The sequence below is a fragment of the Mchenga conophoros genome, linkage group LG8 (assembly GCF_057382185.1).
Source record: "Mchenga conophoros isolate Kocher_MC1m ecotype Shallow Benthic linkage group LG8, M_conophoros_male_GT1.1, whole genome shotgun sequence".
In the NCBI taxonomy this organism is placed as follows: domain Eukaryota; kingdom Metazoa; phylum Chordata; class Actinopteri; order Cichliformes; family Cichlidae; genus Mchenga; species Mchenga conophoros.
This window is the reverse complement of record NC_140533.1, coordinates 16,381,118-16,405,222: the sequence shown is the minus strand read 5'-3', so window position 1 is coordinate 16,405,222 and position 24,105 is coordinate 16,381,118. Positions and strand designations below refer to the sequence as shown.

The 24,105-nt window shown below is 41.2% G+C and overlaps 1 protein-coding gene across 2 annotated transcripts in view; it reads left to right on the top strand.

Annotated features, from left to right (window-relative positions):
* The first annotated feature begins 2,285 nt into the window (after positions 1 to 2,285).
* The window catches only part of svild (supervillin d), a 57,315-nt gene continuing 35,495 nt past the window's right edge, over positions 2,286 to 24,105 (top strand). Inside the window, exon 1 of one of the 2 annotated variants that reach the window (XM_085284575.1) lies at positions 2,286 to 2,438. The gene's annotated coding sequence lies outside the window, so the exon portion shown is untranslated. Of the gene's footprint in view, positions 2,678 to 24,105 lie in introns of both variants that reach the window. The other variant, XM_085284576.1, reaches the window with a different exon arrangement.

The following is a 24,105-nucleotide window of genomic DNA, read 5'->3' as shown; positions in this document are numbered from 1 at the left end:
TGGCATGACTCTTGTTAGAGTGCAACCAGCACAAAAACATGATTGGAAGACAAAGGCATTAGAGTCACACTCACACACACACACAGTTGTGTTTTCATATCTTTCTGGGGACATCTAATTAACATAATGATATCCCTAGCCACTTACCCTAACACCCTAACCATAAAAAATGAATGCCTGACCCTAATCCTTACCCTAACCATAACCTATTTGTAACACTGACACTAAAACCACATTTTGAGTCTCAAAAATACTTTCAAACTCATGGGGACGTGGACTTTGGCCCCATAAGGGATGTTGGTCCCGACAAGTACAGTAAATTTCCAATTTTTGGTCCCCACAAAGATATGTAAACACAGTACACACACACGCACGTACACAAACCAGTCTGTCTTCTTATCTGCTCTTGCTATTCCCTTTTAGTTTCCAAGTACACCATGACAGGAATGAAGCCATTCAAGTTAAATCTCAACTAGGCATGATTTGTTCCAGAAGTGTGAAAGTGAAACATTAATGAGCATTTCTGGGGGGGTTTCTCTGTAGGGCTAACAGTCAGCAAAGAAGCCAAAGGTAAATGCTGTAAAGTGAACAATGCTCTCACAATCTATAAATCTGTATCTATCACACAGCAGGAAGTTTAGTTTTTTTCTACATCTTAGACATTCTGGAAATCAAGAGCTGACCGTATTGCTTCAGAATAACCTGTTTGTAACCTGTTTGTTATGTTTGATGAAAAAAAGACAAATTACACATATTAAATTTTTGTTTTACTTTCTCTCCTGAATGCAGTACAGTGTAAAAGCTGTTCATTGTACATAGGTTTTAAGCATTCCCTCATTTTTTAAAATATTTTCTGCCTTTACTTGAGAACTACTGCTCAGGTGGCCTTGAATGAAGAAACTGGATTTTTTGTTCTTGCTTTCTGTTTGTTTGTTAAGCCTCGTAACTCCAACCTATGAATCATTTAAGCATAAAGACATACCTAACTCAAGGGACAAACCACAGTTGTGTCTGCACAAAACAACTTAGCAAATACCTTATTTTAAATTGTGTCTTCAAGCACTTTGCTACTAGGAGCCTGTTGCAAAACACATAATTTGTTCCCAGTTCTTTAGTTGAATCTATGAAAAATGCCAATTTTTGCACCAACAAGGTCAAAGCGCTGTTAGCTGTAAACTTGGCATAAACCAGACAAATGGAAGACAAAGGAAGAAACTGCAGGCCTTATAAACCTACATTTCCTTAAGAAAGAGGGGAAAAATCCAGGAAAGACCTGACACAGGACCTGAGAGATGCATCTGGCTCTGCAGCTGTTCAGTCAACTATTCACTGAAATCTCATTAGAAATGGTCTCAGTGGAAGGGTGGCTGTCAAGAAGCCAGTCTTAAGAAAGAGAAACAGGAAGAAAAAGCTAAGATATGGCACATTACACGATAACTGCACTGAAAATCAGGGGCAAAAGGTCTTACGTGCTCAATCCAAATGAAAAGTTGCCTATGATAGTTCAGTGTGTGGTTAGAATAAAGGTGTTCATTCCAAATTCTGATTTTCAAGCTCTTAAGAGTTTTCAAACTAAGTTCTTGCCTTAGATGCTGTATTACGATGTGTATTTGCACATGTTTTTGCACCTATTTCTCATTTTCCTTGCAAAATATAAAGAAATGAAGGGTTGGTTCATGACTATTTCACAATGCTGTACCTACAGTGCCTTTCAATGAACACCAGGGTGCGCTGCAAGATATCAAAGCGGGCCTTCGCTTAATGAGCAACCAGAGTGCCAGATATAGAACTCACCTGCTTTGCATTATGTGGTTGCATGTGTAACAAAATCTGTAACATATAAGAAGCAGCGACAGTGACACGCAAAGAGAAAGAGGGGAGAGTGTGTTTTTAAAGTGTTGGGTTTGTATACCCCCCACCCCACCCCATTTTTTAGTTTATGGATCGATAAATAGTGTTAAAGCTTTCAGTCCCTCACTAACAGATCATAGACTTTGCCACTGGCTCAATTATTGTTTTTATTTTAATCAGTGCGGTACAATGCGGTGTATCAAGCAGCACAAACAAGAAATGCCCCAATAAGGAATACACATAATGTAGTCATGTAAAGCTTTTGGCATTTACTAAATTTAACTTCTTGGTATATAATTACTTTTATTTTCTTACTGTACACACACAGACACACACACACAGTCATAATTTATACATTACAGCTAGGAAAAGGGGCGTTTACTGGAAAGACGCGAACGCACCGCCGTTTGGTTCCAACCAATCAGAGAAGAGATAGCATTTTAAGTTTGAAGCCACTCGACCTGCTTCCAGTAGCCGCTATCACAGCTTTTTCTCTCTCTGCATACTGACCAGGCAGGACTCCGCCGTGCTGACCCCTCAGTTTCGGTGAAGGGTGGTATGGAGAGCCTATCTGTCTTCTGAAGAAGGCAAGTGCTGACTCATTGCTCACTTTGCTTTCATGCCGTCGGTCGTGCAGGACTCGCTCTTGCCGGTGAAACGCTATCTGACGGCTTGAACTACGTGCTCAGGTTAACGTTAGTGCTGCCACCAAACTTTCCAAAACAGAGCGAGTGTTTGAACAGCTGTATCACAGAGGGTCTCTAATATCTCGACGTGTATGTGGTTGTTTGCTGGCGCGTAAGGAGACCTCCACGGTGGGTCGCAGGTATGTTTACAAGTTAGGGGGTTATTTTCCCCCCCCTTTTTTGTAATGACCGTGTTGTTATGGCGTAACTAACTCCGGTGCTGTCACGCTGGATGTTTGAAGGCATTAGCACAAACTGTGTACTTCCTGTGAACAATTTGAAGCATTTAATGGCTGTTTGAGGAAATGCTCATCTCTGATAGTCGTGCATTTTTGTATATGGAAAAAAAATGTTGCGCACAAGGATATGATGCATGCATTGGGTCGAAACACTCATTGTAAATCGGCTGTCATCGCCTTTTTCATATTTAGCTTCGTATTTTACTCAGTGTGAGTAAAATGTTGCTTTTTATAACACCAGTTTAAATCTTTCTGGTTAATATTGCACTTGAATACGCCTACTACCGGCTTGTTCCCTTTAACTGTATTCATTGAGCAAAACGACTCCAAACGCTCCTTTCCATCTATAGGTTCCCCCCCTTAAGGCAGTTCAAGTGTGACATGTCAAATTGCATGTTAAAGTTAGCTGGTTTTATGCGTCCCCTCACTCTTTTACTTAGGTTTCGGCAAATTAGTCAGCAGAGAGTTGTTGAGCTCACTCTCCACAGAGGGGAACTAACCCTGGGCGCAGTGAGTGAACATTTGAGGCCTGTTCTGCAAAACCACCTGTGAAAACAAAGTGATAAAAAAAAGACAGAGAGAGAGCGATAAAAATGAAAAGGCTTCAGGGCCCACTGCTGTTACAGTAATGTCACTCCAGCTGGCACATAATAGTTTGGAGCCAGAGTCGTGTTTATCTGTGTCAGAGTACCATGGCTGTGCAAATACTCGCAGACTGCTGGGGAGGTGTGTATGATTGTCTTTGAAGTATGTTTTTCTTTTTTTGATCATATGATTGGGTCTGGTTCTTGTCACATGCCACGAAGCATATTTAAATTCAAAATGTTGTCCTTTTTTTGGTTTTTAATGGAAAGGTGACCCTAGAGTTGATTACATTCTGTTCACATGTTTTTCATCTGTCAAAAAGGGTTTGATGTATGATTTCAAGAGTCGCTGTTATTTTTTTTCTGAAATTATGAATAGAACTAAAGTTTTTTGTTGTTTTTTTTAGAATCCCAGGGGTACTGTGTTTAAGGCTTGACTGTAATTTTCCCATTGTAAGGCATTTCAGTGGCTTGTGTCACAACAGGCTTCCCAGGACCATCATGAGCCAGCTGGTGTTGAGCAACTCAGGGGAAAAAAAACCCTGATGCCTTGATAAGATGTACTATGTGCTGTGTGTCAGGCGCAGAACAGGATGGCACATGTTAAAGCATTGCTCTTAATCGCTGTTGTAATGGGGCCTGTTTCTCTGTGGGAATAAAACCCAAAAATTAAAAAGGTTGAAATGCTTAGCAGAATCTAAATAAAAGCAAAATGCTTTTCAAATCCCATGAACCCATATCTTATTTACCATAGAACATAGGAAACACATCAAATGTTTATATTGATAAAATGTACTTTTTGGGGGGGGTACTTTTTGATTTTGAGTCCTATGTTTTGCCAGGTTTACCAGGTATGTCTGATATAGGATTTTACTGGCCTGTTGCTATTTAACCTAATTAGCTGCAAAGTGTTCCTCTAGCTATTTTCTTTATAGCTCCAATTACTTGTCCAGCCATTTGCTGCCTCAATTCTAACCTTTTTGAGACATGTTGATGCAATCAAATTCAAAATGAGCAAATTTCTTTTTTGTAAAATAGCAAAAATGTCTCACATTAAACATGTGATTTTTTTTTCTTCTGTTTTTTATTGTGAATAAAATATGGGTTTATGAGACCAGCAAACAATGCATCCTGCTTTTATTTACAGTTCCTCTCTCTCATCTGCATAGTGCTGCCGCACATTACCTGCCTTTTCTTTGAGCCATGCAAAGACCATAAACAAAGAGAGACAGAGACTCCATTGTTGTCAAGCAAAAGTAAGTGTTTTGCAGTGGCATTGGGAGGTATTATCATTCATCCAAACACCTCCTGTCAGTCTTGGGGTGGTAATGGATTGTCCCTGCAGGGATCTTGTTACTCAACACTAGTGGAGAAGTGTGCCGTGGATGAGGGCTTTTGCTGCACAGACTTGTTTTGTTTTCTTCTAGAAAACTCAATTCCTGGATCATTGCCATCACAAGAAAACAATAACAAGGTGTACAAGGCTCTTAACCATGGGCCAGTTCCCTGGAATCATCCCGCAGAATCAAAGACCGTGGGACATTGCCCTGCTACTTGGTGGCTGCGCATTTCTTTCCTTGTTCTCTTTTTTTTTCTGCTATCAGAGAAATTTCCCTCTTGTTTGCAAGCGACAGATGGGTTGAAGACCTGTCATTAAGGCTTGTTCTGCATTTTTGTGAACACTGTCAAAAAAATTTTTTTGTTTTTTGGTGTTTGCACCTCCGATAGAGTGTTGCTTCGCTCAAAAGTAATTAAGGGATGTTTATTTTTAAAAAAAATAAAATCTGTAAAGTTAGAGCTGTCAGTTGGGCAATGACTGTTTTAACAAGACTCTAAAGGCAAAATACCAAAACAAGCACACCAAGATTTCCACATTAATTAAAAAAAAAAAAGAAACAACCGACTAAAATCACATTGCTTTGTATTTCAGTTCTCCGAGGAGTCTTTCTGTCTTGTAATTCTTTTAAAGTGATCTTGAGCAATAGTTCTCCAGGTTTTCTGAAGGTCTTCTTGACATTGACTGCTTTTTCACTTATTTTCGGTCCAGTCCTTTCACAGAAATGTTTTCAGAGAAATGTTTTCCTGTTTTTCTTGTTTGCTCTGAATCATTCAAGCATAAAGGCAAAACTCAAGATATGAACCAGTGTTGTGTCTGCTATGAGTAGACACAACACCTTAGAGTTTTAAATTATATCTTTTGGTATTTAGTTTCACTTCAAAGAAGATCGATGTTTTATTTTTAATTTTTATTTTATTTAATCTGTGAAAAATGTCAAAGTTGACACAGTTTAAAATGAATAAAATAGTAATTTTGGAGGCAGCCGACATCCAAAGCAGAACTTTCAATGTCCTTACAATGCTGGCAAACTGTTCCTGAAGACTACTGAAAGAAATTACAGGAAAACTTGTCTAAGAGTTCAGATTCACTCTGTTTTGCTTTGTCTACTGTATTTCCATTTATGTTTGCATATGTTTCCATAAATCATTGCACCTACTTCTTATTTCCCAAGCAAAATATAAGGGAATGACGGGGTGGCTCAAGGCTTTTGCATAATACGGTATGTGTGCAGGTCCTACAAAAAGAAAACTTCACGTAGCCTGACAGTGGTAAAACACTGAATGACTGAAGCATTGTTTTGAACAACAACAAGGACATCAGGAAAGAGGAGGAAGTGTGGAAGAAAACATCAAAAATCAACAAAGCACAAATAGGAAGAAGAGTTAAATTACTTCTTTTGACAGTTTTTGTAACCCTGGCTTCATTTTATTGTTATCTCTATTTTCATACTATCACTTCTAGTTTTTTTTTTTTTTTGTTTGTTTTTTTTTTTCTGTGGTAGAGGCTTAGCTAACGGGACAACCGGTTATTCCACATATTTATGACAGTGCCCCCAGGTGACTGTCACTACAACTACAACTTGCTGACATGTGTCTCACCAACAGACTACCAGTGCAGTGCTACGTTGGGACCTTAAAACCCACACAGGAAACCACTAGCAGAAAAGTGGTCAATCAAATTCAGTGATTTCAAGACAATGTCCCTGACCTTTATGAATTGGAAAGGTCCCGAATTAAACTTTTGTTAACTTTGAGTCGAGTGAAGTGACAACTACTGAGAGCCCAGGATCCTGATGATTGTCATATGACAGGGTTTTGATACGTTAGTGGAATTTCCGAGATGTCTGGTCGTGACAGAAGCAATGGGTGGCAGGTATGGACATTCCTTGAGTTTGTTGCCACATTGTAATCACAATCTTATGACTGAAGAAGGCTTTACTCACTTCACAATAATATCCCCTTTGACAGGATAAAGTGTACATGTACAGATGGGCACAAACCTCCAGGGCTGAAAAAATTAGGCTGAATGGTGCAGAACAACTGCAGTTCCTCAGGCGGCCACTTGAGGCGGAATCCCACAAGCCAATCAGTCCTCATAGACTCCTGTATTAAACATAATATAACTTGTTTCCAGCCTACTATATAAACGTTTTTCGGTCTCTGTAGCTAATTCGCCCTTTCACACCAGTTGTGCAAACTCGTTGGTTTTTATTCTAACTTAAATTAAATCAACTTGACAGGTACTCGCTGATATAGGTAGTTTTTATCACACTTTATGTAACAGTCTGTCCAAAAGGTCCCCTCAGTTATGGTGAGGGGAATTCTACTGTTTAATTGTGTGGTACTTAGTGCTAATAGATGGGTATCTCTGGCTGTAGTGTGCATACATAGTGCATGGACACAGCTGGCTAACCATGTCAGAAACCAATAACTTTGGGTTCAGGAATAAAATGAAAACAAAACAATGTTCCAGCATCCAAAAGGCTAAAACTAAGAGTTTAAAAGATGACTCTGCCATCTAATTTGAGTGCTAATGTTTTATATGTAAAAGGGAGGGTACCCACTCTGGGCAAGGGACAAGTTGCTCCCCCAAGTGGAGGAATTTAAGTGTCTTGGAGCAGTAATGAGGATGTTGTACTGGTCTGCTGTGATGAAGAGAGAACTGAGTATAAGATGCTATGTCCAAGTGCTTTGGGTAGCATGAGACTGTGGATACGAGTGGCTAAAATAAGGTTCCCCCGTAGTGGGTCTGGGTTCTCCCATAAATATAGGGTGAGGAGTTTGGTCATTCTGGGATTCATTGAAATGAGCCACTTGAAGTGGTCCGGGCACTAGGATGCCTTCTGGATGAGATATTCTGGACAAGTCCTATAAGGGGAGGCCACAGGACAGACCCAAGACATGCCGGAGAGATTATAACTCTCAGCTGTTTTGGGAACGTGTGCAGTGTAAATAAGACAGTTATTAGAGTAGATATTGTTTCACCTGGTCAGTGGAATTTAAGTATACTGAGAATTTCTCAGTCTTTAGCTATAGTGTACTTGAGAAAGTCAGGCACAATTCCACTCAGCCCTGTTGCTCTCCTCTTTCTTGCGCTGACCCATCTTTTCTTCCTCAGCTCTCAGTAGGATTTGATGTCAATTGCACAGCCAAAAAGTTCAGCAGTACAAATATTTATATAAACCAGACGGGATGTGACAGTGTGAGGAATAGGAACTCTACTGGGAAGATGCTAGAGGGTTATCCTTGGGCTAATCTCTACTAAGACATATTTATAAACCTTGCTAGCAGTTAGAGTGGACCGCTTCCAGCTTCAGCGCTAAGATGCAAACTGTATTTGGTCAGCACCACCACCACCGGGACCAACTTCAATAACGACGTCTGTTTAACCAATTTAATATTTGCATGGCACATAAACATATGGTTATACTTCAGGGTTTCGTTTGATTTGCACAAACGCGTAATAGTTTCCATGCGTTGAGGGAGCACAGGGGATTTCTCCGTACTGCCTTTCGCTTTGTTTTTTTAGCTGTCAGAGCCGAATTTCATCTGACACCACCGTCAACTGACAACAAAGCCTCAGAGTAAAATATAAGTGAGGTAGTTAGTGTATCTCCGGTGGTGTTTTTTTTTTTTTTTTTTTTTTTTTTTCTGTGCTTTTCAGCCAGCGTTTTTATTGCCTTCAAACCCATATGAGTGGCAGATGTTACCATGAAATACCCATGAATAAAACATGCACAGTTATTGGTAAACCATATTTGGGGGGAGTGTTTAAAGGCAGCAATACTTCCTGTTCTGAGCCAAAGTTTGCATGGAAGTTTTTCAAGCTTACAGAGCAAATCCAAATAAGGCCTCTTGTTCATCATATATGCATGTCATATGTGGGGCAGTAGACGTTATGTAAATGTAATTAGCCATAAACTTTGGAATGAACTGCAAAACAGCATTTTTGGAAAATTCGGAGGGGGGGGCCTTCACTTTTTTCATGAGCGTTTAATGTCGTATTTCTGCTTTTTCTCCTTACTTGACACATTTTAGTTTGTCTGGCATTAAGTGGTTAATACCACTACTGTTAATACTCTATCTCTCAGCCATGACCCATCCCCCTGCAAGATACTACGCCCCCTTTAACCCTCCACTCACCCCCTGCTCAGTAGCATTCCAGCTGGCCAGATGGTGTCTGCCCTGCACAGTGGACACCACAGAGCTGAGAGGGAGAAACCCCACTGGCAGGATGAGACATTCCACCCCACTAATTCCCCCCCTCAGTCCTCATTTTGCGTCCTCTTTCTCTCTGTTCTTCTTCTCGGTATCTCAGAGGCTGCTATTCTGTGGAAGAACTCTATGCTGATAAGTTGTTGCCAAGCGGAAAAATCTCATTATGGTTTGTCAGGGTCTTCAACTCAGCTGTGAGGAAGAACAACTGCAGAGATAGTTACATGCTCTTATTTCAAATACAGCTATCAAACAGCTGTCTGAAAAGAGAGTGGATTAATTCTCATGTAGTTGAGGTCATGTCATTTTTAGCTACTGAAGTTGCTACTTTAACATGTGCAAACCCATTTATTTGTCAAATGTCCTGCATCTGGGCAGTTTTTGAATTTAGTTTTGGTTGTGCAACAATATTTGCATTCGATCAAAAGTGGCCTCACAGCAGGAACTACTGATATAAATCGTGGAAGTGCATGCAGAAGAGAAGGAACAATGGATGCAAACATCAGTTCTCCCTCGCTTAACTGACCCAGTAGAGGTTTTTGTAAAATTGAAACGGCTTTTAGTCATTTACTTTTCACATTTTCCATCGTAAGTTGGCAAAACCGATGTGCTGGAAGTGTTGCTGGAGCACTAAAATTCTTTCTGTGTGCCTGCTCTGGGGGTTGTGGCTTTAATTGCAGCTACTATGCTAGATGTATCCCATTTAACAAAAAAAACCCCCCAACATCTGTCTGGGTGTTTGCTTCTGCTGTGCATGTGTGTGTGTTTGTGTGTGTGCACGTATATGATCTCCTGGCTAGATAAAGTAGCATAAACCCCACCCTTCCTTCTCACCGCTGCAGCTTCCATGATTGCAGTATTTTGTTGGAGAGGCAGTGTGTGTGTTTCTCCTCGCCTATCTTCTTCTTCTTTTTTTTTTTCTTTTTTCTTGTGTTCCCCTCGTTGCATGTGCACAGTGCATTTGTGTGAGTGTGTTTGCTTGTTTGTTTTTCCCCATATGCAATGCTTAATGGCTTCTCTGAATGGAGGAAAATGGAAAGCTTGGAAGGCTTGGACAAAAATGTAGTCTGTAAATAGAGAAAAAAACACACACTCGCGCTGTCCAGTGTAACTTTGAGGCTTGATTGTGTTTGAATGACATGTAGCCAAATTAAATATTTCCAGGAGGGGAAGCTGCACGCTTTCTTTGTCTTTCTGGTGACATAAGTAGTGCTGCCTGAAGCGGGTCAGTGCATTTCTACAGCACGAGTACCCACAGGGTTGTTATGTCAACTGCTTTTCAGGCTACTGGCTCCAGTCAGCAGGACTTCTGGTAAAAGGGATTTAAGGGACTTTGTGTCTCTGTGAGAAAGAGGGGGGGAGAGGGGGAGATGGATTAGTCTCAGACCCTGTTGTTTTTTTTGCAGTAGCAGATTTTGTCCTCCACCCTCTGCTCCTCACCCCCATATCACCAGACTGAGGCCTCTCGGCACCCTGGAAACACATGCCCCACAAAGCCATCACATCCATCCCCCCCTTCCCCACAAAAGCCCATTTTCTCCAGCTTTCTTCCCATCTCCCGTCCTCTTTCCCCACACATTTTCCTGTTGGACCCTCTTGTTTCCGTTCACAATCCCTTTTTTGTATCGTCCTCTGCCCTCCGTACTCTTCTTCTGTCTACAGCTGCTTTTCCTTCCTCTGTCACTTTAACTCCATTTCCCTCTTTTCCCTCACAGATCAAAGGGATAGTTTAGTCATGTGATTGAAGACCCCGTTGCCAAGATAGACAAACACACCCTGCTGTCAGATTGAAACTCTGAAGCGGACTCTATTAGCTGCGACGGGGATGCGAGCAGTTGGAGTTGTGGTTCAAATTTGCCAGTTGTTGCAGGCAGGGCACTTAAACCACCTTAAGTGCTGAAAGATTGCTTTTTAATGAGACACACATTGAACACTCACTATGTGGTTAATTGTTATGTGAGGGTTGCTTAAAAAAAAAAAAGTAACACACCCTCCATCTACCGTCCTCCCGGGCCACATCACGGTGCATTTTTTTCCATTTGAAAAACATTGGTTTGATTGCTTGCATGGATCGATATACGTATAAAACATGGGGTTATTGCATTAGGACTAGTGACCTGTGTCTGCTTTCAGTGGAAAGGCACATGACCTGGTTGTAGTCATACACACCCAATGCAACATATTGTATACCAAACAAATCACAGGACTTCTTGTGCTTCCTGTCATTTTTCTGTTGTCGACAGCGGTAGGATGACATGCTGCTTTCTCTGGACATAAAAAGAACACAATAATGGTAAGATCTGATATTACTATATTACTTCTTTGGGTAAGAATATTTTTGTGGACTAACTGTTTTTGTGCCAGTGACTTTTTGACTGCTTTTGAAGTGCAGTGAAGGTGGAAGTTTGTCCTCTCGGGTGTTTGACCTGTGACTCTGCAGCAGAGCTCCTGGTGGGCTAACCAGGCCTAGGGCTTCCTTTACAGATGTTTGTTGGACTTAACTGGGCTAAGGATTTAATATTATTACGTGTCTCTCATCTGTTTCTATGTGTGCATGTATCACTTTAACCCTACCCCCCTCATGTTAACACCTGTGGAGAGGAAGTACGATAGAAACCATTGCACAACATACATGAGTCCAAAATGCAGTAGAGACTTGCACACTGAGCTGAGACGTGCATAAATTGGGTACATTTTCTTGAGGGCTGGATGGGTGATGTCACAGTCTCCCTCAGAGGCAGTAAACACTGATCTTTTCTTACTTTTACTGGAATTCATCAGTAAAATTTGGGGATTCACATTAGATGGCCAAATCTCAAAGGAAGGAATACTTTTGGAAGTTGCTCGCATATGCTTCCTTCCTCTGCACTAAAGAGCACACTTTTTTACTTCCATCTTTTGTTTTGTTCCTTCATGGCTCCTGATGCTGGCTGAGGATTTCTCAGCACACCACCAGCTGTAAATCCTTTTTTTCTTCTTTATTTCAAAATTGGAAGGCCAGTTTATTTTTCCACTGGCACCTGGCTTTCTTAGTGGAGCAGAGTTTCCACTCTCCACCCTCTTCCCTCAGGAAGAGACTGTGTCAGCAACTGGCTGGCTCTGTCTTCAGCAGCTCCCCCCGATTTTGTACAATTAGGAAAAGAACATTTCTCTGATGGTTTACTGTTTATGTGAATTTGTGAAGTGGCTAAAATGTTTTCATGATGATACAAAACAACATGTATATCCTGTGTACTAATGGCCATAAAACAACTTGGCAGATTTGAAACCTGAGCGCTGTCACAGTCTAGGGCTGTCAGGTGTAAATGTCTGTGGTGTTTAGGGTTTCAATGAGAAAAAACGGAAGACTTGTGGGAATTCTGGCAAAGCTGAACTGAAACAATACTGAAAGGTTGGACACGAGTTCATATCGGTCTTTGGTTGCGAGCTCAATATGTTTCATTGGTCCTGTGACTTCTCTCATTAAGTTGATGACTTACAGAGCTGTGGGCTTTGTGGTGAAAGGCTGACTGACTGTCTGTCATAACACCTTAAATGTTTGCTAAACAGTGCTTACATGCACTTTGGTTCATTCTTTACCAGTGATGTATTTTTTTTGCATATATACACAGTTAAAAGCCTTTTCCATACAAATCTACTATTCATAGAGTAGAGTGTTGACCACAGTCCTGCTCTGTCCTCTTGTTTGGACATGTGATTTCTGACAAAATCTAGTCTGGTAGACTACAGGTCAATATCTGCCTCTAGGGCAGCATTCTGTCTGGCCCTTATCTCAGAGTAGTTTCTGTGTATGCTGTTCTTATGAATATGTCAACAGGTGTTCATTTCCTGTAACTCAAATCATCAGTGACCAACAGTGACATGGTGAAAATTAACTGGGTTTTCTCATTTGAGCTGCTTATACCAGCCAGTAAAACACTTGACAGTTTAACTGCAGGCAGCATAATTGTTTTATCCAGTGAGTTTAAGTGTTGTAACTTCTGCATTTGTGGTATATTGCATTTCTTACAGACGTTATGTAATCTCAAGTAACTCCTTACTTGAGAGGAGTAAACATTTTAAGATGGCCCTGTCATGTAGTACTTAGACTTACAATATGAAATGATTTGAAGATATTTTGAGTCCAAAATAGATGCTGCCTGAAACAATTCAAAGTTTTTCTCACTACCCATCCCTTCTATTTAAGAGAGCACTGGACATTTGCCAGGGTTGAGAAAAAGCTTTTAGGAAGAAGGATATGGGGCACGGCCAGGAAGTGACATACTTGGCCTGTGTTGAGACAGATCTTCCTCTTGTAGACAGTAACAGCTCCCAATGGGCAACAAAAGGTCAGAGAACACTCTAGTGATTGGAAGCCGATGATTCAGTTTGTTTGCGTGCCCTAGAGCAGCAGAAATATTATTGCCCACATAAATTAGCCGGTAGGACTGGTATAACTACATAGTGAACAAGACAGACACATTGTCACCAGTGACACAAAACAAAAGAACAAGATGTTTTTTTTTCTTTTTGTCTTTGTTAACAAGCTGCTCTCAAATATGTGATGTGATCCCCTTTCAGGGACAATCATACTGAACCAGATGACTTAGTTGCTGTGATGGGAACAGATGTTTTGTTCTGTTGGGAGCTTTGGCCCTTTTTTATTGTTATGTCGACTGCTATTACTCCTTTCACTTATGCAGGCCTGTCTTACTGCTTTTTTTGATCCTGGTAGCTGCTCTTGTCTTCATTACTCAAGAAATAACCATAAATAGGGAAAGGCACCATGCAGTGTTTTGGTGTTGTAAATCACCTAACAAAACAAATATTCTGGGTGAGTCCACATGTGCTGATAGAGGGGGTGATGATTTTTAAAGTATGACTCACAACTGCATTTTGAGTCCCCTTGTTGCTTAAAATAACAGAGGCGGCTTCCAAACAAAGCAGCCTCGACGTTCTGGGTCTCCACGGATAAGCTTTAGTGCACTGTGGAGCTCTCCTTTTATAGGTAGTGACCTAGGTGAATTACGTAAGCGCACACACACGCGTGCGTGCAGTCCTGAAATCAACATCTAAATGAAGGATCCTTTTTGCCTTCATAAGGCTTTGTTTTGGTGTAGCATTGAGTTCAAACCTAAAGGTCAAGTCAAATTAAAGATTTCTTTGTTAGTATTTGTTGCGAAAATGGCTCTTTGCTTCAAACAGGTCAGGGAACGTCACAATTTAGGGTTGTTTTGGTTCTACTTTGATTTTGGTGGTTTTACCATATTATAAGAATGTAAACTGTGAAATACCCTAAAACAAATTAGGCTTGATGAGAAGTCTAATACACTCTAATCATAAATATCTGTTTCTTTTTGAGCTCTGTAACCCAGGAAAGCTTCAGTCTTGGAAGCGGTGTTCCCAGTTGATTAGGCGTGCGTGTTTAATTTCTCATTTGGTTTTCGTATTGTGTTGTGAACTCTGCTTTAAAAGCTTTTGCCTAGTCTAAGCTGGGATGTGTACCCAGAGTCTGTTCTAGTTTAGTTGCAGTTTTTCCCACAGAGCTAGGTTCCAGTTGTGGTCAGAAGTTTACATACACTCATCATGGGCATAAATGTCATGGTAATTTGGGGCTTTTAATGATTAATTCGAGCCGTTTTTCTTCTAGGGTGGATATGATTGTACAACATATCTTCAATGACTTTAAATAACAAATTGGGTGCACAAGTTTAGAGAAAATCCATAATAAATCCAATCCACACAAGAAAAGAAGTATACATACAGCCTCAACTACATACAAACACCCCCAACTAATATTTGGCTAAATGTCCCTTAGTAATTTGTACCACAACCAGATGCTTTTGATGCCATCAACAAGCTTTTGGTATAATTCTGGCTGAAGATTTCACCACTCACATACGTCTTTTCATTTGGGACCAAATATCAAGCTTAGTGCAGATCGAAGAAGGAGAAACTGAGTTTCTTGGACATTTTCCTGAGTATTGGTCAATCCAACGAGTCCTGTCAAACAAATCCTTTTTATGGCAGCAAAGAGAAATTAGCAGTTGTAGTCAATCATGATGACTAATGAGAACTTAATAGGCCTTATTTGTCAATCCTCAGCACCTGTGAAAAGATTTGCGTGAATTCATTTGAGCCTGTATGTGTAATCTTGACCCAGTGTGCCCCAACTCTTGTGTTTTGAAGTAATTGAAGATGTATGCAGCACAATTATTCCACCATGGAAAACCGCTTGAAAAAACCCCAAATTACCATGACAGGATGATGAGTGTATGTGAACTTCAAACCACAACCTCTGGCGCTTACATCATTTGTTGTTAAGTAATACATGTATAAGTATGAGGTGCCGTAAGGGACATTATTACTGAAACGCTCTCACACACACTACTGAAATTTTAGCTCTCACACACACTACTGAAACGCTCTCACACACACTACTGAAACGCTCTCACACACACTACTGAAACGCTCTCACACACACTACTGAAACGCTCTCACACACACTACTGAAACGCTCTCACACACACTACTGAAATTTTAGCTCTCACACACACTACTGAAACGCTCTCACACACACTACTGAAATTTTAGCTCTCACACACACTACTGAAACGCTCTCACACACACTACTGAAACGCTCTCACACACACTACTGAAATTTTAGCTCTCACACACACAACTGAAACGCTCTCACACACACTACTGAAAAACCAAGGCATTTCAGTTGAACAGGAAGGCATTTCAGTCGAACAGGAAGGCGTTTCAGTCGAACAGGAAGGCATTTCAGTTGAACAGGAAGGCATTTCAGTTGAACAGGAAGGCATTTCAGTTGAACAGGAAGGCATTTCAGTTGAACAGGAAGTTAATTCTTGACAAGGAAACTGAAGGAAAAAGTGTTAGATTTCAAACAAACCACCACACAGATGTCTACTCAGCAACCTGTTAGTTAGGGGTGGGTTTTTATAATCGATTTATTGATTAAAATCGATTCTGGCTTGGATAACGTGAAATCGATTCATTAAAATCCTGAATCGATTTTTTAATATAAATTTATTTTACCCGAAATGCCAGAATCTCTGGTGAAACCTCACAAAATTTCAACAACCACCAAACAGCTAAGACAGTAAATGAGAGCAGGTACACACAAAGACGTAAACACACAGCGCGGACCCGCGGATCAGAATCAGTGAGATGTCGCCTTTCTCACCCGACAGCACGGACACGGTCGGGGCTGAAAGCCGACAGCTCGCTGACTCTGATCTGTCGGCAGGTCCGCGCTTTGTTTTCACGCCGTTTTTGCGCCGATTCTAAAGCTGTTAGTTTGATCTCTCTCCAAACAATATTGACTGAACCAGCAGCAAAAGAAGATCCAAACTGCGCTTCACATAAACATCGTCATGAATTCCCTCACTGTTTTGCTTCCACCACGATAAAATCGCACGTCATGCACTATGGAACGCCAGGACTGCCATAATGAATTAATTAAATACACCATTAAATAATTAATTAAATGTGTCAATAATTAATTAAAATTGGAATTAATTAATTAAATAAATAGTTATGACACATGTAATTAATTAATTATTGACACATTTAATTAATTATTTATGTATTTCACATTTTAATTAATTATTGACACATTTAATTAATTATTTAATGATATATTTATTTATTTCATTTTGGCAGTCCTGGCGCCTGGCTCTCGTCATGAAATAATTTTATCTGTCAGCCTCACCCATCAAACTCAGGGGGCGGGGTTAACGCTGCCCATGCAGCTTCTCTAACATTTGATTGGTTGCCGTGCAAAGTAAGTCAAAACAGGTCGATCCTAGATAATCGATTGCTTGTGTAGACTTGGGGCAGCCAGTTATCCCAGAATGCAGATCAAATCACAGGCAGCAATGGTGGTGGTGTAGTTTTAAAATACCCCGTTTTTCTGTCACCAGCTACACTTTTAACAGTATTTTAGCCGCGAATGTCGCGCCTTATGTCTGGTCAGGTTGTCAACATAGAACATGCTTGCAAAAGTGCTCAGATGTTTTCAGAGATTTCACTAGCTCTGCTAACAGTTAGCATGCAGAGCGCACCGAGGGGGTTACGTTAACCGGTTTGTTTACATATTCCACTCTCCGTGTTCCACATGTTGCATTCGCAGATTCTCATTTTCACCGAACGATCGTCTCTTTCCGCCTGGTCTTGTGTCTCTGTGCTTCTGTAACATAAAGAACGAGCTGACATTTTTCTCACGAAACCAGCGATCAGCTCAGCAGACCCTCAGTTTACCTGCATGCATCCTCCTCCTCATCTGTCAGCTGTTTAACACCTGCTGCTAATTCAAGAAACACGCCTAGTTACCTGGTGATAGTCACAGTTTAACTGGGCAGCCGGTGCTCGATATAACGCAATGTCAGCGCATTTTTCTGCACAAGATAAGTAAATATAGTGTTTTCCCCGAGCGCAGAGCTGCTGGAGCTCGTTTCCTTACAGAGCACTTTATAGGCGAACAGCTTCATCAGCGGCTGATGTCCAATCACCGGCACACAGCTTTCAAACCTCAGCTGAGTTTTAGCTCTCAGTGGTTAAACGCTGGACTTCATTCACTCAGGTTCTGTCTGTCGGGTCACGTTTACTTCGCTGTTTTATTTACAACTGAGCAAATCGGTTTGGCTGAGGTTAAAGTTACGTTTCATAACTGCATAGTTTCACAGACGTTTAATGGTTCACTGGCACATGTGTTAGACTGAACTATCATCTAAATATCATCTGTTTTTTAATACTTATTCAACTGTATTCTAAGCACCAGCTGTCTGTTAGAATGTGATTTTTTTTCTCTCTCTGTTGGCAGAGGTATAAAAATGCGCAGGAAAATCTGACGTGCATGGCAAACTTCACCGACGATATTTAGGGAGGAATAAACACACATCAAACATAAATGAACCATTTGCCTGTCTCCATAATTGAGAGAATTTTCTCTTCTTATATCAACACTCTCTCTCTCTCTCTCTCTCTCTCTCTCTCTCTTTTTTTTTTTTTTTTTTTTTTTTGCTTTTTCGGTCATGTTATGTTTACCTGTCAAAGGCTTGTTACAAACTATGAAACACATTGTGCAGACTTCTGGATGTTAGAAGAAAACGAATACTGCTCATGAATGAGACTAAAGGCAGGAAGGTGTCCTTTAAAACTAAACATGTTAATAGGACCTCCCTATTTATATCATAGTTTATGATATAGCACGTGTATTTCAGTAATAGCCTGCTGAGGCCACTATACGTGCTGGCCTCATATCAAATGTGAAGGCAGACTGAGTCTATGTTTGACGTTTGTTTATATCTAATCTTCCTTTTCAAACATTTAAACAGCAGCGAGTCTGCAGCTGAGGGAATACAAACTCAAATTGTCGGAACAGGTTTGCTCGTTTCTTGGATTCATTTGGTGATTTATTAAATGTATAACTGTTATTCTAATCTGCTGCTGAGTCTCTTACACTTTTCTTTATGCTGTATATTTTCACGTCTCTGGAATAGTTGGCAGTTAGATAGTCAGCTGGGAAACTCATGGAGCTGAGGATATCGTGGATATGCTGACCTCGCTGCGTGGTGTACAGAGCGAGGTCAGCATGATTAATATTCACAATAAAAATATTAGCCGAACATCATGAAGTCTGTATGTGTTTCATAGTGTCGAACAACCTTTGTACAGTTAAAGCCAGCAGTTACTACATGACGGAAACACCAACGTTATCTCTTTTATGTGTTTATACACAGGTCACGCTGATTACTGAACAAAAACCCAAAGATCAGATGTTAAACAGATTTGCTCTCTCTCCTCCTTAAACATTGTGGCATGAATAAGGCACGGCGGGACCACAGAGCGACGTTCAGAGCCAACTTTATTTGATTCACATCACACCACACCACCACCAACCCCTGAGTCCCCGTGTTTTAACACGGCGGGCGTGATTGCGGATGCCGTGCAGGTGCGTCCGCACGGCCCCGCAGACCACGCCCCACCACATACCCCCATCGCCCGATTGAGGCCGGGGAGTGATCCGGCCAAACCTACTCCCCCCCGCGAACTGGGGCGAGACTCGGCCCCTACACATCGGCGCCCCAGCCCCCGACCAAGCGACGGGGAAGCGTCCGTTCTGGTGGCCGCCCGCGCATCCAGCGGCAACGGCGAAGCTGGTCCGGAGGTCGGCCGCGTAGCAAGCGGACACGGCCCCACCGGCATGGCCGTGTGCTCCTGCACACAGGCGGCTGGGCAGACGTCAGGCGCGCAGAATCGACTGGTGGCAGCGAGGCTGGACTAGCCAGCCCGCCGATCCCCGGCCTAGCGGGGCTGTCCCGCTCCTCTGCCTCCAACTCCGGCTGCACAGGCTGCCCTGGAGCAGGGACCTCCGTCTCCCCGCACAGCTGCTCCGCCACCGCCTCCGCCACTCCCGTTTGGAGCGGCTCCCCGCACTGCGCCTCCGCCCCCAGCAGGCACCGCCCCTCGCCCCCCTCCGGGTGGAGCGACTCCTCTGCCTCCGGCAGGTGTAGACCCTCGCCCGCCTCGTCCTCGGCCTCCGATTGGAGCGGCTCCTCCACCGCTCCCGGCAGGAGCAGCCCTTCACCCGGCTGCTCCTCCTCCTCCGGCAGGCTCGGACCCCCGCGTGGCTCGTCCACCACCTCCGGCTGCCGAGGTGACCCACACGGCTCCTCCACTGTCCTCGAGACACACTTGTGGGGGTGGCGCCCAGGCCCAGAGCAGCGCTGCCAGCTCTGCCATCTTCCCCAGGTGGCGTTCGCTCTCCTGCCGCAGCTCCTCCTGTTGGCGACGCACCTCCGCCGCCTGCTTCCGCTGGGTGGCCGCTATTTCGGCCACCATCTCGGCCAGCTCTTTCCTTTCCTGGCTCTGGTAGGTACCCGCCATGCCGCCTCCTGGGTTTCGGCACCAATGTGGCATGAATAAGGCACGGCGGGACCACAGAGCGCCGTTCAGAGCCAACTTTATTTGATTCACATCACACCACACCACCACCAACCCCTGAGTCCCCGTGTTTTAACACGGCGGGCGTGATTGCGGATGCCGTGCAGGTGCGTCCGCACGGCCCCGCAGACCACGCCCCACCACAACATGTTTTTAATGTTAGTTATAATTCAGAATTGGCGACTGAAACACGTAGGACACATAAGAACATCAGGAAATAAAACACCGATAAATATAACCTCAGTAAAAGAAGTCAGCGGGGGTTACTACAGCTGTGTACCGGGGCCTGCGCTTTGTCGGTGGGATTGCTTGCGAGGCGAGCGGGTCTATCCCACGCTTTGCCGTGAGACTGGGACGACATCTCCGAAATCATCGAAACACTTTTGCAAAGAGGCTGTATCTTGACAAACCGACCAGACACATGAAGATTAAACCACTACATTCTCGGCTAAAAAAATATTAAAACGGTATTTGGTGACACACAAACAGGGTTTTTCAAAGCTCAGTTCTGTTAGCTTCCACATGCCGGTTGTTGTGTGCTAGAAACAATGGCCACCAGGCCAAAGCAATGGTTTTGACTCGATCAGCGTTAACCCCGCCCCCTGAGTTTGATGGGTGAGGCTGACAGATAAAATTATTTCATGATGAGAGCCAGGCGTCAGGACTGCCAAAATGAAATAAATAAATATATCATTAAATAATTAATTAAATGTGTCAATAATTAATTAAATGTGTCAATAATTAATTAAAATGTGAAATACATAAATAATTAATTAAATATGTCAATAATTAATTAATTAAATGTGTCAATAATTAATTAAAATGTGAAATACATAAATAATTAATTAAATGTGTCAATAATTAATTAATTACATATATCATAACTATTTATTTAATTAATTAATTCCAATTTTAATTAATTATTGCCACATTTAATTAATTATTTAATGGTGTATTTAATTAATTCATTATGGCAGTCCTGGCGTTCCATAATGCACAGCCCTCTCTCTCTGTACTTCAAGAACAGTTTCCCGTCTAAAAATCTGTTTTCTACATTATTCGCTTGCTTGTTAGGCACAAGTCTACTGTTGTTTACAGCGCAGTCGGCCGCTGTTTTTTTTTTTTTTTTCTTCATTTTACATACTTCTGAAAAGAAAACCTAATTTCTGCCGTTCAATACTGAATAAATTTAAACTTTTTAAAATTATGCAAAATGCAAAACGTTAGCCGTGTCTCTAATAAAACCGCTGTAACGTCAGAGGTAACGTTCATATGTTGATTAATGGTTTTCTTTCGTTTTTGATGTACTGCAGAATATTTTTTATAAAATCCCAGGCCAGGAAAACCACCTTCATGTTTTTATGTGTTTTATCTTCAGCTACTTTGACACAAAGGCATCTGCTGTGATGCTCACACCTTTGATAAAGTCTTGCGTGTGTCAGCTTCCTTTTTTTAAATACAAAAATATGTAAATGTACTGATCTGAATTATAATATTTCTGACTGTCAAAATTCCCCATAATCAAATCGAATTGAATTGAATTGAATCGTGGAACAAATCGATTCTGGACCTTAGTGAGACAGCTGCATTACTTAACAATATATTAGCCTCAGCATAAGTCAAAATTTAGAATAGCGGGAGACGTGCATTATCCTGGTTATTTTTTTGGCATATGTGCTTTTTGTCTTTTTTTTAGCAAAGAAAAATATCTTAAAATCATCAAAAAAACCAGGGAGAGAAGGCTTAGCGTTCCTCCATTTAGCACAATGGATATGATATTTACTCAAAAGTATTGTTAAGATATTCATTGTGTGTACTCATGTTGTACAGTGTTTAACTGCATTATGGTTACTGTGGTTTAACAGAGACAGTATTTTAGTTGCCACCACAAGGAGGCACTGTTTCATTGTAAGAGCACGGATGCTGCGTCATCACGCCCCTAAGAAAAAAAAAAAAAGTATACCACAACGAAAATGGCACCCATGAGAAAAGTTTTGCCGCATGTTGATGAGGAATAAAGTTCCCAAAAATATTAAGGACATTTTTGCCTCCGTCGTCATTTTCCTTCGAGTTGATCGCTGTCGATGCTGCAATACTCAACAAGTATGATGATGTTAATAATGTCTGAGACATCCAATGCTAGATGATCCATATAAAAAAAATTATGATGTAATTCAAACAGTGGCACATCATTAATATTTAGGGAAATCCAATTTTTTAAGTTGCACCAAATACATTGTGTGATAGGGCATAGGAAAAAAAAAGATGTTCTAGGGTTTCATTTTCATCAGTACAAAAAGAACACTGATCCACCTCAAAGCCAAATCTCTTTTTTTAGAAATTCTGCCACAGTATTAGTTTTGTTTAAAGTGTGTTTCTTTAACTTTAGGTAGAATAGGCTATTTCATAAATTTTTAGTATGCTTTATCCAGTGTATATGAAATAACTAAACTAGAACCATGCCATGTAACCATTCTGTTGTAACTATGAAATATTTTGTCTTTGAAGAAACTACTAACAAATTTCTTATTGCATTTTTATCAAACAGCTGACATTGCCCTAGCAATAAATTTGGGAGCACTGATGAGAAATTATTGTATATCATAAAAATTTTAATCAAATGAAGCAGAGGCAGTGGGACCAGTTCACAAAATTTGTTATATTCTCTTTGAGAACAGTTTAGACAATATTTTTCTGAAAAGTCTGTGTAACTTAGAATGACACCTTTATCATCCAACAAATCTGTTATGAATATAATATTTTTGTTCAAACCAGTCACTCTTGAAAATTGATTTTTGATTAAGTGTTATTACCCTATTATTCCATAAGGTTGAATTATGGGGAGAAGTTGTGGGTAAATCTCATTTTCCCAAAAATGCAACGTCTGTTTTGGAAAGTTTGATATCTTTATGGGGATTTTATTTGCCGCAAAATCACATTTCAAAATAAAGTCTAATCCTGTATACTATTTTATTAAACAAGAATCATGGGATGTGGGGCTAAGTAGAGTCTGGCTGTGACAGACAAGATTTTAACCATTTAATTCTAAGGGTGCCAACCATAAATTCCAATTCTGGAGTTTTGATACCACCTTTATTGTATCCCTTCACAAGCTGAGATCTTTCTATGTAATGGGTTTTATTCCTCCACAAAAATTCGAACACATTTCTATTTATGGTTTTCATGGTATTTATCGTTTTTTTATTTTTTATATTGTTTACGTGGCGCAAAAAAGGTTGGGGACTGCTGTACTAGCAGGTTGCTGAGTAGAAATCCTTGTAGTGTTTTGAAATATACCACTTTTTCCATCAGTTTCCTTGTCAGGAAACAACTTCCTGTTCAGCAGAAATGCCTCTGGTTTCAGTGGTGTGTGTGAGAGCGTTTCAGTAGTGTGTGTGAGAGCTAAAATTTCAGTAGTGTGTGTGAGAGCGTTTCAGTAGTGTGTGTGAGAGCGTTTCAGTAATAATGTCCCTTACGGCACCTCATATATAAGAAGCTAGCCTTTAAATACCTTAATACCCATGCACTTTGTGACAGTGAATTTTTTCTTTCTTTCTTTTTCTTTGTCTCATGCAGTGGGACAAGAAACCAGTTTCAGCCAAGACTGCACTTGGTTGCAACTGTAGTCCTGATTCAGCTCTGCAGTTCTGGTTACAGCGGCCCTCCAGCTTGCAGCTGCTCATCAGAACAAGAGCAGGAATGCAGTACACAAAAGTTATTATTGTCAAGGCATAAGGCAAAACACTAATTGGAGAGGCAGCTAAAAGTTACCAAAGACCACCAAAACAGCGACTTAGTCTGTGATCCAAAAACGCAAAGACAGGAAGAGCTCGGACCAGCATGCGGGCAGTCACTGAACTTTTAAAATAGATGCAGGGGACTTTTCCATGTGTAATTTGATTGTCGATGGCACATTTTCTTGAAGGCGTGACAGAATGAAAACTAAAGCACTAACATAAGTTGCCAAGCATAGTTTGTAGCACTTAATATACCTGGGCGTCTGCAGGAGAAACGGTGAAATGAGCACAGATGTTTGACATCAGACTAACCGGAATCAATGTGAACTGTACTCATTGACTAATTTTTGGGATCTTTTCTGCACAAAGCAGATTAATAGTAGGTGTCTAGGACATCTGCAGGCTTGTAAGAAGGCTCAGACGGCATGGAGCCGTCCAACACAGTCGCAAAGTAAACTAAGGGAGACACTGTGGTCGCTCAGTGTTTAGAAAATCTCTTATTTTA